At 43.2% G+C, this 16,993-nt stretch overlaps 1 pseudogene; it reads left to right on the top strand.

Moving 5' to 3' along the window:
• The first annotated feature begins 1,764 nt into the window (after positions 1–1,764).
• On the top strand, positions 1,765–12,539 carry LOC135534883 (E3 ubiquitin-protein ligase AMFR-like; annotated as a pseudogene).
• Positions 12,540–16,993: the final 4,454 nt, after the last annotated feature.

Raw genomic sequence — 16,993 nt, forward strand, 5'->3', positions numbered from 1 at the left:
GATGTATGCCTTCGCCATTACAGCTTATACAATAATTATTTTTTTGTGCGTGAGTGCATTGTGTTGGGCGTGTTTTACATTGATCCCCCTCCACCCCCCCCCATTTTTTGCACGCATGCATGCATACACACTACATACGCTCACACACACACTACATGCGCTCACACATATACATATACATGCGCTCACACATATTAACACCACACACTCACATATAGACACTTTTTTACTCTTCACATGCACTGTTGCTCCTCTGTTTATTATCTTTCCGATTGCCTAGTCATTTTTACCCCTACCTACATGTACATATTACCTCAACAACCTTGTACCCCTGCACATTGACTCGGCACGGGTACTCGTTGTATATACTGTAGCCTCGTTATTGTTAATTTATTGTGTTACTATTTTTTCTTTAGCAAAAAAAAAAATCTTACTCAGAATTGAATGTCCTGGGGTTTCACCAGAGATTGTTTTTCAACAGCCAGTGAGAAATAAACAAGATGTCGTCAACATATGCCGCGCACATACACTAGACGGAACTAGGAAACTCGGATATGTCAGACTTGCTAACTGGTATACACGTGCCGCGGTCAACGACTTAGCAAAATGGAAATTACCGAGTTTCTAGTTCCGCCTAGTGTGTGAACGCAACAATAACAACGGATCGGGGAATTTTAACGTAGTCTACTGTCAACCTCAACAAGAGGAAATTGGATGTTGTACATGAAGTTAGCTAGTTAACGTCAAATTGATTCATTTGTAAGTTGAGTGAAATGTCTTTGCTCAAATTTGAACCAGACTGGTTCGGTGTATTTCATAATCACCAGCTAGCTAACTAGCTAGTTAGCAACCTCTACCGAGTACGGAAACTGATAGACTCTGGGACAGGTAACGTTAGCTAGCTAGAGAGTTTGGACTTTTTAACAAGACAGCCAGCAAGCTAAAGTGCTAATTTATGAGCAATATCATGTCCTCTATTGTTTTATTTGAAATATACAACATTGGGTAGCTAGCTAGCTGTCTAAACTTGTAGTTAACAGCTAGCTAGCTTCCATGCTAACATTAGTCTAGCACTCACTAGCCAGCTGGACCAAAATGGGCGTTGTTTTGATAGCGGTAGATAGTTAGTTAGCTAACAACAATATTAACTTAACTAGCAAGTTTAGCTTCTCAGCTAGCCCTCTACAACTGTCTCTGGCCAGTGAAACAACACTAGAAACTAGTACTAGACAGAGAGGGCTTATTGCTCAGGCTTACTACCGTTACACTAGCTAGCTTGTTCCATGCATTACTGATTTGTTTTCCTTCCTGCAGGTTGCTGACAGAGCTACGGTGTGGTGGAAATCAGTGTCAAGCCTATTAGGCCTAACTTCACAAGTATTGTGTGTGAGAGACCTCCAATATTAACATTCCAATGCCTCTGCTATTCCTGGAGAGGTTTCCCTGGCCCAGTCTGCAGACCTACACAGCGCTGAGTGTGGCTCTGCTGGCTGGAAGCATCTTCAGCGCCACACACTACTGTGACAGAACAGGGGTTTGGGGTTCCAGACATGGACGAGCCTCTACCACCTGCACCCTTAGTAGGGGATAATAGAGGCGGCCTAGAACATGTGACTAGCGATGATGTTGTGGGTGCAGATACAGAATTGGCGACCACTGTTATGTGGTACCTGGTCACTGACAGTCTCTTTTGTATGGGTAAGTCTTATTTAAGATAGGCTCAACTCAGCCAAGCAGCCAATATTGTTGTTACGTTACTTAGTTGTTACATGGTTGCTAAGTGGTCTGCTCTTCTCTACTCCTCAGGTGTTGGTGAATACAGCTTTCTGTTCCCTGATGTTAATTGCTAAGATGATCCAGTGCATGGTTTTTTGGGCCCCTTCGAGTCAGTGAGAAGCAGGTGAGGCTGGAGTTGTGGTGGTAACCTAATAACTGATATTTGGGATAATTTGATGTCATCTTATTGAAGGTTAGGCATCTAACTGTGTTTATGTAAACAATAGTACAAATGTCCTTCACAAATAGTCTGCAAAACAAGATTTTATCATTGAAACCCACACTGGTGGTTTGAGTTTATTAGTGTACTCTGACCACTCCATCCATGTTCTAATGTCTTGATCTCTCCTCTCTCCACCCCTCTCTCTTCCCATCTCCTCTACTCCACTCCCTCCTCTCTCTCCTCAGCACCTTAAGGACAAGTTCTGGAACTTCATCTTCTATAAGTTCATCTTTATCTTCGGGGTGCTGAGCGTTCAGATGGTGGAGGAGGTGGTCATGTGGTGCCTGTGGTTCTCTGCCCTGGTCTTCCTCCACCTCATGGTCCAGCTGTGCAAGGACCGCTTTGAATACGTACGTCTTATCAACCTCTAACAGTACATTTGTCATTTAGCAGATGCTCTTATCCAGAGTCACTTACATTGGTGCATTCATCTTAAGATAGCTTAACACTTTACTGTTGGTGTCTTTTATGAATGCATTCATAAACCTTTATAACAGCTATATAACAACATTTGTCATAAGTAGTTTTAAATAATTATGAGTAACGGCATGATATAAAGGTTCAATTTAAAAAATAATATTATGTTATAAAACTAGTTATATAGGCTAACAAGTGCTATTACACAGTATGCATGACAACTTATTAGAGTACTGAATAAAAAAATAAAAAACTGAAATAAGGAAATTACAAAATGTAGATGGGCCCACCCACTGTACTGTAGGGAGAGTGACCTTGTTGACTTGTTTACCCTGTAAACATATATACCTATGTTAGATGCCAGTGATATGACGCTGTTGGCTATACATTCAGTCACAGTGACTGCCATAGACCGGGTCTCTTTCCGGTCCAGGCCAGACCTATTAATAAGCCTAGTTCTTGCTGTATGTATGTAGGCCAGGGTCTTAGGTTTAGCTAATGTTTCAGTCACTTCATAGACTCAAACTACAGAGTGGGGGACTACAAAAACTAAGATGAACATTTAGGTAGTGTGCTGTAGCTATAAGAAAACAGAACACCACACCATATTGTGAAGAATGACATCTCTGTCTGCAATCAATGGGTGTTAGGTTTGACCCTTATATCAGCTGACATGGTACCTGTTGTAATGCTGTACTTTGTTGCTGCTGTCTGCAGTAAAGTTAGATGAAAGGCTGCATAACAAGCCTGTATGTGTCGCTGTACCTGTGTCAATATTGTTGTGTGTCACTAGACATGTTATTTGAGCATGTGTTAGTAGTACAGTATGGGGCTCCAGTGACACTGCCCAGATAAAGCTTACCTCTTGACCAAAAACATGCACAACGGGAAAGTCTAGTACCTATGAAGTCTGCAACCACCCCTAAATTGTTATTCTGTGTGTCGGTCGCTTTTGTATGAAAGTACAAGTTATATGTAGGTGTACGTGTCCGTCTACATATGTGTGTGTGTTTAGTAATTTCTCTTTCTGGATGAGTGTATACAGTAGGTTAATGTGTACCTGTTCCCCCTTGCAGCTGTCCTTCTCCCCCACTACTTCTATGAACAGCCATGTGCGTGTCCTTACCCTACTGGTGTCTCTGCTGCTGGGCTGCTGTGGTCTGGCTGTGATCTGTGGTCTGCTGGGCGCTGCCCATGGCATGCACACCCTCTCCTTCATGGCTGCCGAGGTGAGGACCTAACCCTAAAGAGCTCACCAGCATGTGGTCCTAATAAACGGAAATTAGTTACTTCTGGTTCATTCAGAAATTCCTATGGGGAAAGAATAGGGTTTTGGAATAGACACCTAAAATAAGGTCTGAGGTTAACACAGGCTTAGGATATGTTATACATTTTGTTCTTGGAGAGAATATCAGTCAGTTAACATGACCTTTATGAATTATGAAGCCTTTGTGCTTTTTCTGATTACATAAATGTTTCAAAATGCACAAAAAGTGACATTAGCTGATGAAGATTCTTCTAGAACAAAACGCCTCAGATCTCCTAAGCATGTGTTTACCAAAGACCGTATTTTCGGCGTTTATCTAAAAACCCTACGAACCATGGCAGAGTTAGAGCCAACAAAAAGACCCCTTACTCTTGCTCTCTATTGGGCGGAAAGTATTTCTATAGGCACACCCATTGGTGTAGACTAGAGCAGGCTGGCTGAACCTCCTGGGGGAGTTGGGACTACCATTCTGCAGGAGTTTGTTCCAGCTCTTACATTAACAAGGAGGTTTACTCAGTCACAAATTAGTATTACATCATTGTCATCAGTTACATTTGTTTCACAAAAAGGATGTATAAAATACTTATGTATAATTCATATGTCTTTCTGTCTTTCAGTGTCTGCTGGTTACTGTGCGGACTGGACATGTCATCATGAGGTAAGACCTTGCAGAATGCAGACCTCTCTGCACTGCAACACAGATGACGTAGCGGATCGAGAATGAACCAGTTCTAATATTAGCATACTATTAGATGTGTTACGATGTGCACCCGTTGAAAGACTGCTTTGTGCTACAGAAGGTGATCATGATGACTTGCAGTCAGCTGTATTTATTGAGCGGTTCATTAATTAGTTATGCTAAATCATACAAAAACGTTGTAAACAGGAGCCAAGTGTATGAGTTGTTGCTTTGCTTTGTGTTGTCTGGACACCCATAGCATTAAGCGCATATCAGAGTCCAAACGTTTACGCACAGTGTTCTAGAATGTTGGACTGTTGGCTTTTGTACTTTTTGAATTCTCAACGCGGCTCAATCAATTTCTCCAACTGTCAACACATTAAAATGAATAGAGGAGCACGTGCGCAGAGCTGCATTGGTTGGGAATTTTGGGGAGGTTCGTTCTGCCTCAAATCAAATTTTATTTGTCACATACACATGGTTAGCAGATGTTAATGCGAGTGTAGCGAAATGCTTGTGCTTCCAGTTCCGACAATGCAGTAATAACCAACAAGTAATCTCACTAACAATTCCAAAACGAATTTATACACAGTGTAAGATAAAGAATATGTACATAAAGATATGAATGAGTGATGGTGCAGAGCAGCATAGGGCAAGAGATACAGTAGATGGTATCGAGTAAGTATATACATATGAGATGAGTATGTAAACAAAGTGGCATAGTTAAAGTGGCTAGTGATACATGTACATAAGGATGCAGTAGATGATAGAGTACAGTATATACGTATACATATGAGATGAATGATGTAGGGTATGTAAACATTATATTAGGTATCATTGTTTAAAGTGGCTAGTGATATATTTTACATCCTTTCCCATCAATTCCCATTATTGAAGTGGCTGGAGTTGAGTCAGTGGTGTTGGCAGCAGCCACTCAATGTTAGTGGTTGCTGTTTAACAGTCTGATGGCCTTGAGATAGAAGCTGTTTTTCAGTCTCTCGGTCCCAGCTTTGATGCACCTGTACTGACTCCTCGCCTTCTGGATGATAGCAGGGTGAACAGGTAGTGGCTCGGGTGGGTGTTGTCCTTGATGATCTTTATGGCCTTCCTGTAACATCGGGTGGTGTAGGTGTCCTGGAGGGCAGGTACTTTGCCCCGGTGATACGTTGTTGAGACCTCACTACCCCTCTGGAGAGCCTTACGGTTGTGGGCGGAGCAGTTGCCGTACCAGCCGGTGATACAGCCCGCCAGGATGCTCTCGATTGTGCATCTGTATAAGTTTGTGAGTGCTTTTGGTGACAAGCCAAATTTCTTCAGCCTCCTGAGGTTGAAGAGGCGCTGCTGCGCCTCTTCACGATGCTGTCTGTGTGGGTGACCAATTCAGTTTGTCTGTGATGTATGCCGAGGAACTTAAAACGTACTACCCTCTCCACTACTGTTCCATCCGCAAACTTGATGATTGAGTTGGAGGCGCGTAAGCCGCGCAGTCGTGGGTGAACAAGGAGTACAGGAGAGAGCTCAGAACGCACCTTGTGGGGCCCCAGTGTTGAGGATCAGCGGGGTGGAGATGTTGTTGCTCTACCCTCACCACCTGGGGGCGGCCCGTCAGGAAGTCCAGTACCCAGTTGCACAGGGCAGGGTCGAGACCCAGGGTCTCGAGCTTGATAACGAGCTTGGAGGGTACTGTGGTGTTAAATGCCGAGCTGTAGTCGATGAACAGCATTCTCACATAGGTATTCCTCTTGTCCAGATGGGTTAGGGCTGTGTGCAGTGTGGTTGAGATTGCGTCGTCTGTGGACCTATTTGGGCGTTAAGCAAATTGGAGTGGGTCTAGGGGTGTCAGGTAGGGTGGAGGTGATATGGTCCTTGACTAGTCTCTCAAAGCACTTCATGATGACGGAAGTGAGTGCTACGGGCGGTAGTCGCTTAGCTCAGTTACCTTAGCTTTCTTGGGAACAGGAACAATGGTGGCCCTCTTGAAGCATGTGGGAACAGCAGACTGGTATAGGGATTGATTGAATATGTCCGTAAACACACCAGCCAGCTGGTCTGTGTATGCTCTGGCTGGGGATGCCGTCTGGGCCTGCAGCCTTGCGAGGGTTAACATGTTTAAATGTTTTACTCACCTCGGCTGCAGTGAAGGAGAGACCGCATGTTTCCGTTGCAGGCCGTGTCAGTGGCACTGTATTGTCCTCAAAGCGGGCAAAAAAGTTATTTAGTCTGCCTGGGAGCAAGACATCCTGGTCCGTGACTGGACTGGATTTCTTCTGTGGTCCGTGATTGACTGTAGACCCTGCCACATACCTCTTGTGTCTGAGCCGTTGAATTGAGATTCTACTTTGTCTCTATACTGACGCTTAGCTTGTTTGATAGCCTTACGGAGGGAATAGCTGCACTGTTTGTATTCGGTCATATTACCAGTCACCTTGCCCTGATTAAAAGCAGTGGTTTGCGCTTTCAGTTTCACGCGAATGCTGCCATCAATCCACGGTTTCTGGTTAGGGAATGTTTTAATCGTTGCTATGGGAACAACATCTTCAACGCACGTTCCAATGAACTCGCACACCGAATCAGCGTATTCGTCAATGTTGTTGCCTGACGCAATACGAAACATGTCCCAGTCCACGTGATGGAAGCAGTCTTGGAGTGTGGAATCAGCTTGGTCGGACCAGCATTGGACAGACATCAGCGTGGGAGCTTCTTGTTTTAGTTTCTGTCTGTAGGCAGGGATCAGCAAAATGTAGTCGTGGTCAGCTTTTCCGAAAGGGGGGCGGGGCAGGGCCTTATATGCGTCGCGGAAGTTAGAATAACAATGATCCAAGGTTTTGCCAGCTCTGGTGGCGCAATCGATATGTTGATACATTTAGGGCCTGGCCCAGTGAGAGTTACGCTAAGTGATGATCTACAACTACTGATTAGCGCAAGCAAAAATAAGTTGATGCTGGTCTGGCCTTAATGACTATGTACTCTTATCTCCATCTGGCACAGTTGAGGGCTGGTCACCCTATAGAGCCTGGTTCCTCTCGACAGTGGCAAGAAAGTATGTGAACCCTTTCGAATTACCTGATTTCTGCATAAATTTGTCATCAAATTTGATCTGATCTTCATTTAAGTCACAACAATAGACAAACAGTGCGCTAAACTAATAACACACAAATGTTTGTATTTTTCTTGTCTATATTGAATACATCATTTAAACATTCACAGTGTAGGTTGGAAATAGTATGTGAATCACAAGGCTAATGACTTCTCCAAAAGCCGATTGGAGTCAGGAGTCAGCTAACCTGGAGTCCAATCAATGAGATGAGATTGGAGATGTTGGTTTGAACTGCCTTGCCCTATAAAAACACTCACAAAATTTGAGTTTGCTATTCACAAGAAGCATTGCCTGATGTGAACCATGCCTCGAACAAAAGAGATCTCAGAAGACCTAAGATTAAGAATTGTTGACTTGCATAAAGCTGGGAATGGTTACAAAAGTATCTCTAAAAGCCTTGATGTTCATCAGAACGGTAAGACAAATTGTCTATAAGTGGAGAAAGTTCAGCACCGTTGCTACTCTCCCGAGGAGTGGCCGTCCTGCAAAGATGACTGCAAAAGCACAGGAACACTATGTGTGGAGAAAACAAAGGCACACCAACATCAACCTCATCCAAACTGTAAAGTATGTTGGGGGGAGCATCATGGTTTGGGGCTGCCTCGGGGCCTAGACAGCTTTCTATCATCACGGGAAAATGAATTCCCAAGTTTATCAAGACATTTTGCAGGAGAATGTTAGGCTATCTGTCTGCCAATTGAAATGCAACAGAAGTTGGGTGATGCAACAGGACAACGTCCCAAAACACAGAAGTAAATCAACAACGGAATGGCTTCAACAGACGAAAATACGCAAATGGTCCAACATTCCTCCTGACCATTGTGCAGGTCTGATCCGCAACTACAGAAAACATTTGGTTGAGGTTATTGCTGCCAAAGGAGGGTCAATCAGTTATTAAATCCAAGAGTTCACATACTTTTTCAACCATGTACTGTGAATGTTCAATAAAGACATGAAAACGTGTAATTGTTTGTGTGCTATTAGTTTAAGCGGACTGTGTTTGTCTTGTTGTAACCTAGATGAAGAGCAAATCAAATTCTATGACCAATTTATGCGGAAATCCATTTCCAAAGGGTTCACATACTTTTTCTTGCCACCAGTAGGTTTCTTCCTAGGTTCCTGCCTTTCTAGGGAGTCTTTCCTAGCCACTGTGCTTCTATATCTGCATTGCTTACTCTTTGGGGTTGTTGGCTGGGTTTCTGTATAAGCACTTAGTGACAGCCAGTTATGTAAAAGGGCTTTATAAATACATTTGATTTGTGTACAATTCAAAAGCATAAGTGCTAAAATGTCCAAATAAAATGCATTATTGTGACCAGGGCAGGGTTCTGACTAAGTCTGTTTCTCTGCAGGTACACCATTCACCTGTGGGATCTGAACCACCCAGGCACCTGGGAGAGTAAGGGTTCCTACGTCTACTACACTGACTTCATCATGGAGCTGTCTATGCTGTCCCTGGACCTTATGCACCACATTCACATGCTGGTGAGTGACAGAGCTGGGAGCACTACGGGCTGGTATTAGTAAGGGAACTAACTGAATGGGTAAGAGCACTACTGAGAGGCACACAAGATGGCTGACTGAACTAGCCTGCATTTAAAATAAGGGCTCTATCTCAATTTGTCTTTCTTTGATTCCTTGCATTCTATCTCCTCGCCTCCTCAACTGAATTGGAGAAGGTCCATAGTGTCTCCTCTCAGATGAGAGTAATCGAGGAAAGATTAATTGAGAGAACACCACAGTATTCAGTTAGATGAGAGTTGAGTTTGATTGTAGACCTGTTTTAATATTTGACTCCCCTCAGCTCTTTAGTAATACATTAGAGCTGTGTTTAATATTTGACTCCCCTCAGCTCTTTAGTAATATCTTAGAGCTGTGTTTAACGTTTGACTCCGGTCTCCCCTCAGCTCTTTGGTAATATCTTAGAGCTGTGTTTAACGTTTGACTCCTGTCCCCTCAGCTCTTTGGTAATATCTGGCTGTCCATGGCCAGTCTGGTGATCTTCATGCAGCTGAGGTATCTGTTCCATGAGGTGCAGCGCCGCATCCGACGCCACAAGAACTACCTCCGTGTCATCAACAACATGGAGGCCAGGTCTGTCTACTGACCAGCCTACTGATGACTCTTACTGTCTTGTATATAATACCTCCCTACTGTTACTTATTAGGTGATGGGTGGTGTTCTTTCACTCTTAGCTGAGACTCAGTGTATGAAGCTGTAGCAGTCTCTCTGCTTTCTTATGACGGGCTATCTAGCTGTTAGCGATTCATGAGACTAGTGTAGTTGTTGATCTAGATTTGTTATCCTCTGTACCGCTCAGGTTTGCAGTGGCCACAGCCGAGGAGCTGGTAGCCAACAATGATGACTGTGCCATCTGCTGGGACACCATGCAGAGAGCACGTAAACTGCCCTGTGGACACCTCTTCCACAAGTAAGAGACTGACCCAGCCACCTTGGCACCTCTAAAATCCCAGGAGTCATTATTTCCTCACACTTGATTGAATGTGGCATTATGTTGGTGTTGTTTTGATTGACACTAAGAGTGTTGTCTGTACCTGTGTTTGATGCGTATCTGTGTACATTAACGCTCCTGTTTGCTATTCCTCAGTTCCTGCCTGCGGTCGTGGCTGGAGCAGGACACGCCGTGTCCAACATGCAGGATGTCCCTGAACATCAGTGGTGATGGAGGTCCGGCCAGAGGCCAGCAGCAGGGGGCTGGCCTCCCACTGGAGAACAACCTGGGCCCTGGGGGCCCCGCTGCAGACGCCAGACCACTCCTCAACCAACACAATCACTTCTTCCACTTTGATGGTAAGGCCGTACAGACTTGTTTTACAACACAGGTGATCTCACTGAATGGACTATTCTATTAAGTATGGTTGATGATGATGAGTTCTGGCATATAACATGTTGATAGTCACATAGACAGACATCACACTGTTAGACACTTCTTATCGTGCACATTTCAGGTAGTGATTATTGTGGTGATGTCTCCTCCCAGGCTCCCGCATTGCCAGCTGGCTGCCTAGTTTCTCAGTAGAGGTGATGCACACGACTAACATCCTGGCTATCGCTCAGCAGGCCAACAACTCTCAGCTCAACACCATGGTGAGTCACAGCCTTACTCTAATCCCCTCCCGGGACACCAGGGGATTCTCCTTTTAGCATGTGTTTTAGTCCTGGACTAGGTTTAATCCTTCCAAGAGGTCTTGCAAGCATCATCTGAGCTTTGAAGATTGTTTTTACACCTGCCCTTCATCAACAGCTTTGTTTTCAATGTATTCATTGCAGCAATATGACTTAACTAGAATGGAGATGGCTGCTGGGTAACATAGTGTTCTACTCCCCACAGGCCCATCAGATCCAGGAGATGTTTCCTCAGGTTCCCTACCACTTGGTGCTGCAGGACCTGCAGTTGACCCGCTCTGTGGAGGTCACCACCGACAACATCCTGGAGGGACGCATCGTGGTGCCCTTCCCTGCTCTGGTAGGTCCTCCAGTTCAGTTCATTGGGTATTTTGACCATGGTGGTTCACATAGACCAGAAGGCCCTCTTTTCTGAGGGTTAGGCAGAAAATGAGAGGGAATGAGTTCAGGATCTAGTCAAATGTGTTTAAAGGTGTATACTGTGGTGTTAACTGGTGTTGATTAAAGATGTCTTGCCTCTCCCCTCCAGGCGGCTGAGCGTTCCCCCCGTGCAGGTGAACCCAGGCCCAGAGGAGGGGGCAGGAGCCAGTGGGGGGGTGGAGACTGCTCCCAGAGAGCTGAACAGCCTGGAGGTCAGAGGGAGCCGTTTCTCCAAGTCTGCAGAGGAGAGACAGAAGATGCTGCTACAGAGGAAGGATGAGCTGCTGCAACAGGCACGCAGGTACTGTACTGTCACCACCGGCAATACTAGACCAGTCTGTCAAACGAAACGGGTGTATTCAGTGAGGGGAAACCTTCCCAGCTTTGCAGATAGAAATATAACCTATCCTATTCAACTTCGCAGACAATCATATCTTATTACGCAATCAATTTCTGTCAATGTTTTGCAACTGTGAACAGGCATCCTGAACAGGCCTCAGCTGACAATCTTTTCAAAATAAGAGTCTTAGATGAGAGCAAACACCTGTTGCTATCTTGGTGGTGGTTTCTTGTCTGTTAGGTCAGGGTTCAGTCACTGGCTCTTTTACTGAGTAACTGCAGTAGCAGAATAGCTCTATTGTAACTAAATGACTGAGATCACTGTTATGTTTATAAGGACACACCGTAGCAAAGTTTAGCAAAATGAAAGTTTCTTATTGGACTGGTTCAGACAGTTTCTCCCTGCCACTCTCTGTTTCTGAGCATTTCCTTCTGTTTTGTGTCTGCTGATCACAACCCACATTGACCTCAAATAAATAAAGGTAAATAAAATTAATTTCCCCACAGGAGATACTTGAGAAAGAGCCCAGAGGACGAGGAGGACCTGCCCACTCTGGAGGAAGACGCCCTGTCTCAGACGTGACCATGCTGAGACGCAGGACCATGGCAGCAGCTGCAGAGAGACGCATGCAGAGCCAACCAGACCCTGCTCCCTGAGACTATACTGGACTGTAAACTCCCACCTAATGCCCTTGGAGTGTCCACCAAACTCCTCACGTCCCACCTAAGAGGCACCTCCAACGAAAGAGCTCTTTACATTATATGATCAATGGAATTACCTAAATAAAAACATTACATTACAAGGTGTTACAAGAAGCATGGGCTTTGGCTGCACTGTTTTAGGCTGCCCTAGTGAGATATAAGAACTGGGCCTTGGGAATGGTACCAGCCTCCTCTGAACTTTCACCAGGCACCAGAGGCTTAATTGGACAAGGATCACCAGCGTTTTAAAGGAGTGGTGGGTGTCTGTCTGAGTTTCTGAAGTGCACACCTGTCATCACATAGCTCTAGCCCCCCAGCTTCACTAGACTTACCTGCCATTCTCTTTACTGGCCATAATGGGGTAGGAAAGAGCATGGTGTCACAGTCCGAGGATGCTGCTGAGGTTAGTTAGGGTTTGTTAAGGTGCTGTCGCTACATACAGCTCAATGTAATGGAGTGGGACATAGTTTGTATTATTTTATTCAATAACAAAAATATTTGTGTTGTAATGGGTTGAGATTGATATATGAGATTGATTCATTTGTTGGGTTGATAACAATAACTGATGTTATTTTATAAAAATGGAGTGAAAACTGTGAATTAAGAGTAGGTTTAATAGATTAAAACATTGAAGCTTTTTTCTAATTAAGAGAATGTCACTTTAGTATTACAGCCTCTTTGAAATATGAATGTACTTTATCCACATTTTATCTTTATTTAACTAGGCAAGTCAGTTAAGAACAAATTTTTATTTTCAATGCCGGCCAAGGAACAGTGGGCTCACTGCCTTTTTCACGGGCAGAATGACAGATTTTGTACCTTGTCAGCTCTGGGGTTTGAACTTGCAAACTTCCGGTTACTAGTCCAACGCTCTAACAACTAGGCTACCCTGCCGCCCCATAATGCTGCAGAGAGAGTAGAAGAGTTTAAATTCTGGCCGTTGTGGAGACCTGGCTGTTAATAATGTGTTAAATGTCACATATCCACCCAAGAAAGAACACTAAATAGGAAGACAGACAGTAAAACTCTCTACCAGTACAGAGTTATAGAGTGGCCCCTGACCTCTAGGTCAACCAGTGGTTTCTATCTGCAGTCTGTATACCTCCTAAAACTTCCCAAAGCATACCTACACTGTATTAAACATCCATTGATAGAGGAACAGAAGTCTGTATGTGCTCAGGAGTTGGGTTGAGGTTGGAATACTGATGAACCTATCTGATTCACTCACTCACACTCCATCCTGCACTCCATGTACTGGTAGGTTCATTCTTGCAGATGATATATAGGCCTATGTGTTGGATGTCTTTGATAACTATAAAGGCTTTTTAAAGTTGAGTGGGTGTTGTGTGTGAATCTCAATGGAATGCTTTAGTTTACTTTTACCCCAAAGAACATTGATCCCATGAACTTCCACATGATGCAGATGTCTGTCTTTGAGATGAGCATATTTTTGTGTGTTTGGTTGATGCAAAATATTTCTCTCAGCTTGTTTCATCTGTGGGATTGTAAGAAGTTTCTACTAACTGTAAGTTTCAGTGATGCACCTTTTGTCAAAAAACAAAATACACCAGTCCGTTTTTTCATTTTTTCAAGCTATTTATTGATCAACTCATATTTTCATATCCATGTCATATTTTTATATTCACAAGGGGTTATTTTTGTAATCATTGTATATTCGATCTAATCAAAAACATGAATAAATCTTTTGGACTGAGCTTTCCTCATATTTTGTGCCTAAAACAAGAAGAATAGTTATATGGTTTGATTGCAATGTAGTTTTTGTAAGAACTGCTCAAGTAACATGAACAAATTATCAATAATAAACAGAGCTTCTCTACAGCCTTTTAACAAACTAGTTTTTCTTTTGCCTCCTGTGGATAGGCCAAGTACCCCTAGGGGGTCCTAATACCCCAGGTTGGGAACCACTGCTATAGACATTGAGTAATCTCTTTCTAGACAGATGGGTTGCCTCCCACAATGTTACCACTGAGGGAGCTTGATTCAGCTGAACTGCAGTGCACTGGGCTATGCAGTGAGGGAGGAGCACCCTTTCTCAAATGGAACAGTAATCTGCTCTGCTCGGTCATGTTGTCAACAAGGCAGCATGATGCATCGTTCAGAAACCTACATCCTTCTTTAACCATTTTTTTCCCTAACTCTTTCATTGGGAATGCAGATAGTGTTTTGATCAAAAGCAATACTTTTTGCACGTGAAAACAGAGTCCTACAATTTATTCAACATGCTTAACCTATGGCCACTTTTGTTTTGAGCCGACTCTACTGTCGGCCAAAATGGAGCACCTGGCTCACGCCCAGGAGGCAGCCAGTTCCAAAACGAATGCAATCTACACTAACCCAGTTTAACCAGGGCATTAATCAAATACCCTCAGTGTTCCAGCATACACACCTAGGTCTGGGATTTCTGAGATTAGGCTACGAGTACAATACTTAAAGGGGCAATCCTTAGTTGAAACAATAACAAAGCGGCCGCCCCCTCTGTTCCGGTAAAAAGCTCAAGGATGGGCCTAGATAAATGTAACCACTCTCAAATGCATAGGCATAGCTGTGGATGCAATATATGAACATTATAGTTTTAAGCATGTTTTGAGGCTATACAGTGTTTGTTTACATTTACAATGTTTACAAACATTGGAGAAAAGCAAGCTTATATTTTGGGTTCTAATGGGGCTCATGAAGCATAAATTCTATATTATTTAAAAATCAATGGGTACATATTAATTTATATGTCCAAAAATGTATGTGGCAACTGCAGATTGTCCCTTTAAAGGGCTGGCTTCCTGACACAGCTGGACTAAAAACATGACCAATGGGGATTTCCATTTAAAGAATTTTTATTTCTAGGTTTAGGTTTAGGCTAATCCATCTCTGAGAAACTGGCCCATAGTGTTCTTAGTTAGATTGGACAGTAGATGGCAGTAATCCCATCTCTGTGACCACACTGCGTAATGTACACGATCTATTCTATGCGTTACAGTACGATGTATTTCAGTTACTCACGGAGCCTACATCTGGGCGGAGGGAACTTGAGTTCGCATTATTGAATTGTGATGTTCGGATTTAGCTGATCGAACAACTTGCACTGTGAGTTTTGTTTTGCTAAAAATACTTTACTGTTTAAATAATTATGTTGCCTAGATTTACTGAATTATTATGTTTTTTAAATATAATTTCCGTAATCTATAGGCCTATTTGCATCATATTTTTAGTTGCGTAATGTTTTTGTTCACTCGTTAAAACTGTTGACCCATTAACTGTAACAGTTACTTTAAATGTTATGTTCAACTTTAAACGAACTACAATTTTTAACGATTAATGAAGCCTTCATAAATTACTAAAGCGAAAGTCAGCAGAATAAATAATAACTAAGCCGTCATCCCGTCTATGTTGCAGTAAAAAACTGAGGGATACAGCTGGATAAATGTAACCACTCTTTCATTCATAGACAGAGCTATGTATGCAAGGACTGACCATCCATGATATCAACATTATACTTTAACAATAAGGCACGAGGGGTGTGCGGGCTAAGGGCTGTTATTAAGCACAAGGCAATGCAGGGTGCCGTGGTATATTGGCCATATACCACAAACCCTGAGGTGCCTTACTGCTATTATAAACTGGTTATAAATGCAATTAGAGCAGTAAAAATAAGTGTTTTGTCATAGCCGTTTTGTCATACCCATATGACAAAAATAAGTGTTTTGTCATACCCGTGTCTGGTATACCACGGCTGTCAGCCAATCAGCATTCAGGGCTTGAACAACCCAGTTCATCATGTAGTTTTAATCATGTTTTGAGTGTTTGTTCACATTTACTTTATTTACAAACATTGGAGTACAACAGGCTTATATTTTGGATTCTGATGGGGTACGACAGTTGAACTAAACTCATGAGGCATTCTATAAATTATATTCTTCAAGAATCAATCTGTACATATTGTAAAATCTATTGGTCGCTAAACTGAGAAAATAGAGACCATGTAAAAAACTGTTGGTCACTAAATCCATAATGGGCTCCCGAGTGGCGCAGCGGTCTAAGGCACTGCATCTCAGTGCTAGATGCGTCACTACAGACCCTGGTTTGATTCCAGGCCGTATCACAACCGGCCGTGATTGGGAGTCCCATAGGGAGAGGCACACAATTGGCCAAGCGTCGTTCGGGTCTGGCTGGGGGAGGCCATCATTGTAAATAAGAATTTGTTCTTAACTGACTTGCTTAGTTGAATAAAGGTTACATATAAAAAAAAATTGGTCTAGACCAAGTTAAAAAGGGTTGGCTGGTGTCTCCTCACCTGTCTGAGCGGTCGGCTGTGAATGCCCTCACCCGTCTGAGCGGTTGGCTGTGAATGCCCTAACTCAACAGATTGGTTTGGTTCTGTCCTCTATAGTGCTGTCCAGTTAGAACCTGATGTTGAGCCCATCACAGTACTCTTGACAGTCACCACCATACACAAACACGCAGACACATCTGTTTCCATTTGAAGAGGTTTATATGGATTTGGTAATCTGATTGACATGGAATCTTATTGTTGTGGTTCTATAAGACAAAGATTTGCACACATGTAAACAGTATTAGATAAGGATTAAAACTATACACTATACCTATATGTACATAAATAAATGGAAATGGCATTACACTTACAACATGTCTATAAAGGGCTATAAACACTGCATCAATATAAATATAAACATAAACTTAAACATTCTCCCCTTGGAGAGAGAGAGAGAAACCAATTACTTTGCACAACAGTCAGACATTCCTGTTGCCGTCGACAATGCAAAGCTTTCCAAAACATGCGTCTTCTCCCTTCGGATGATGATAACATTCTGACCTGAGGGTGGGTACGGTGTTCAGAGTCCAGATGCACATCTCCAAGAGCTCTGATTGGTTGGGAATGGCAGGACTTTG

The sequence above is a fragment of the Oncorhynchus masou genome, unplaced genomic scaffold (genome assembly GCF_036934945.1).
Source record: "Oncorhynchus masou masou isolate Uvic2021 unplaced genomic scaffold, UVic_Omas_1.1 unplaced_scaffold_4081, whole genome shotgun sequence".
NCBI lineage: Eukaryota > Metazoa > Chordata > Actinopteri > Salmoniformes > Salmonidae > Oncorhynchus > Oncorhynchus masou.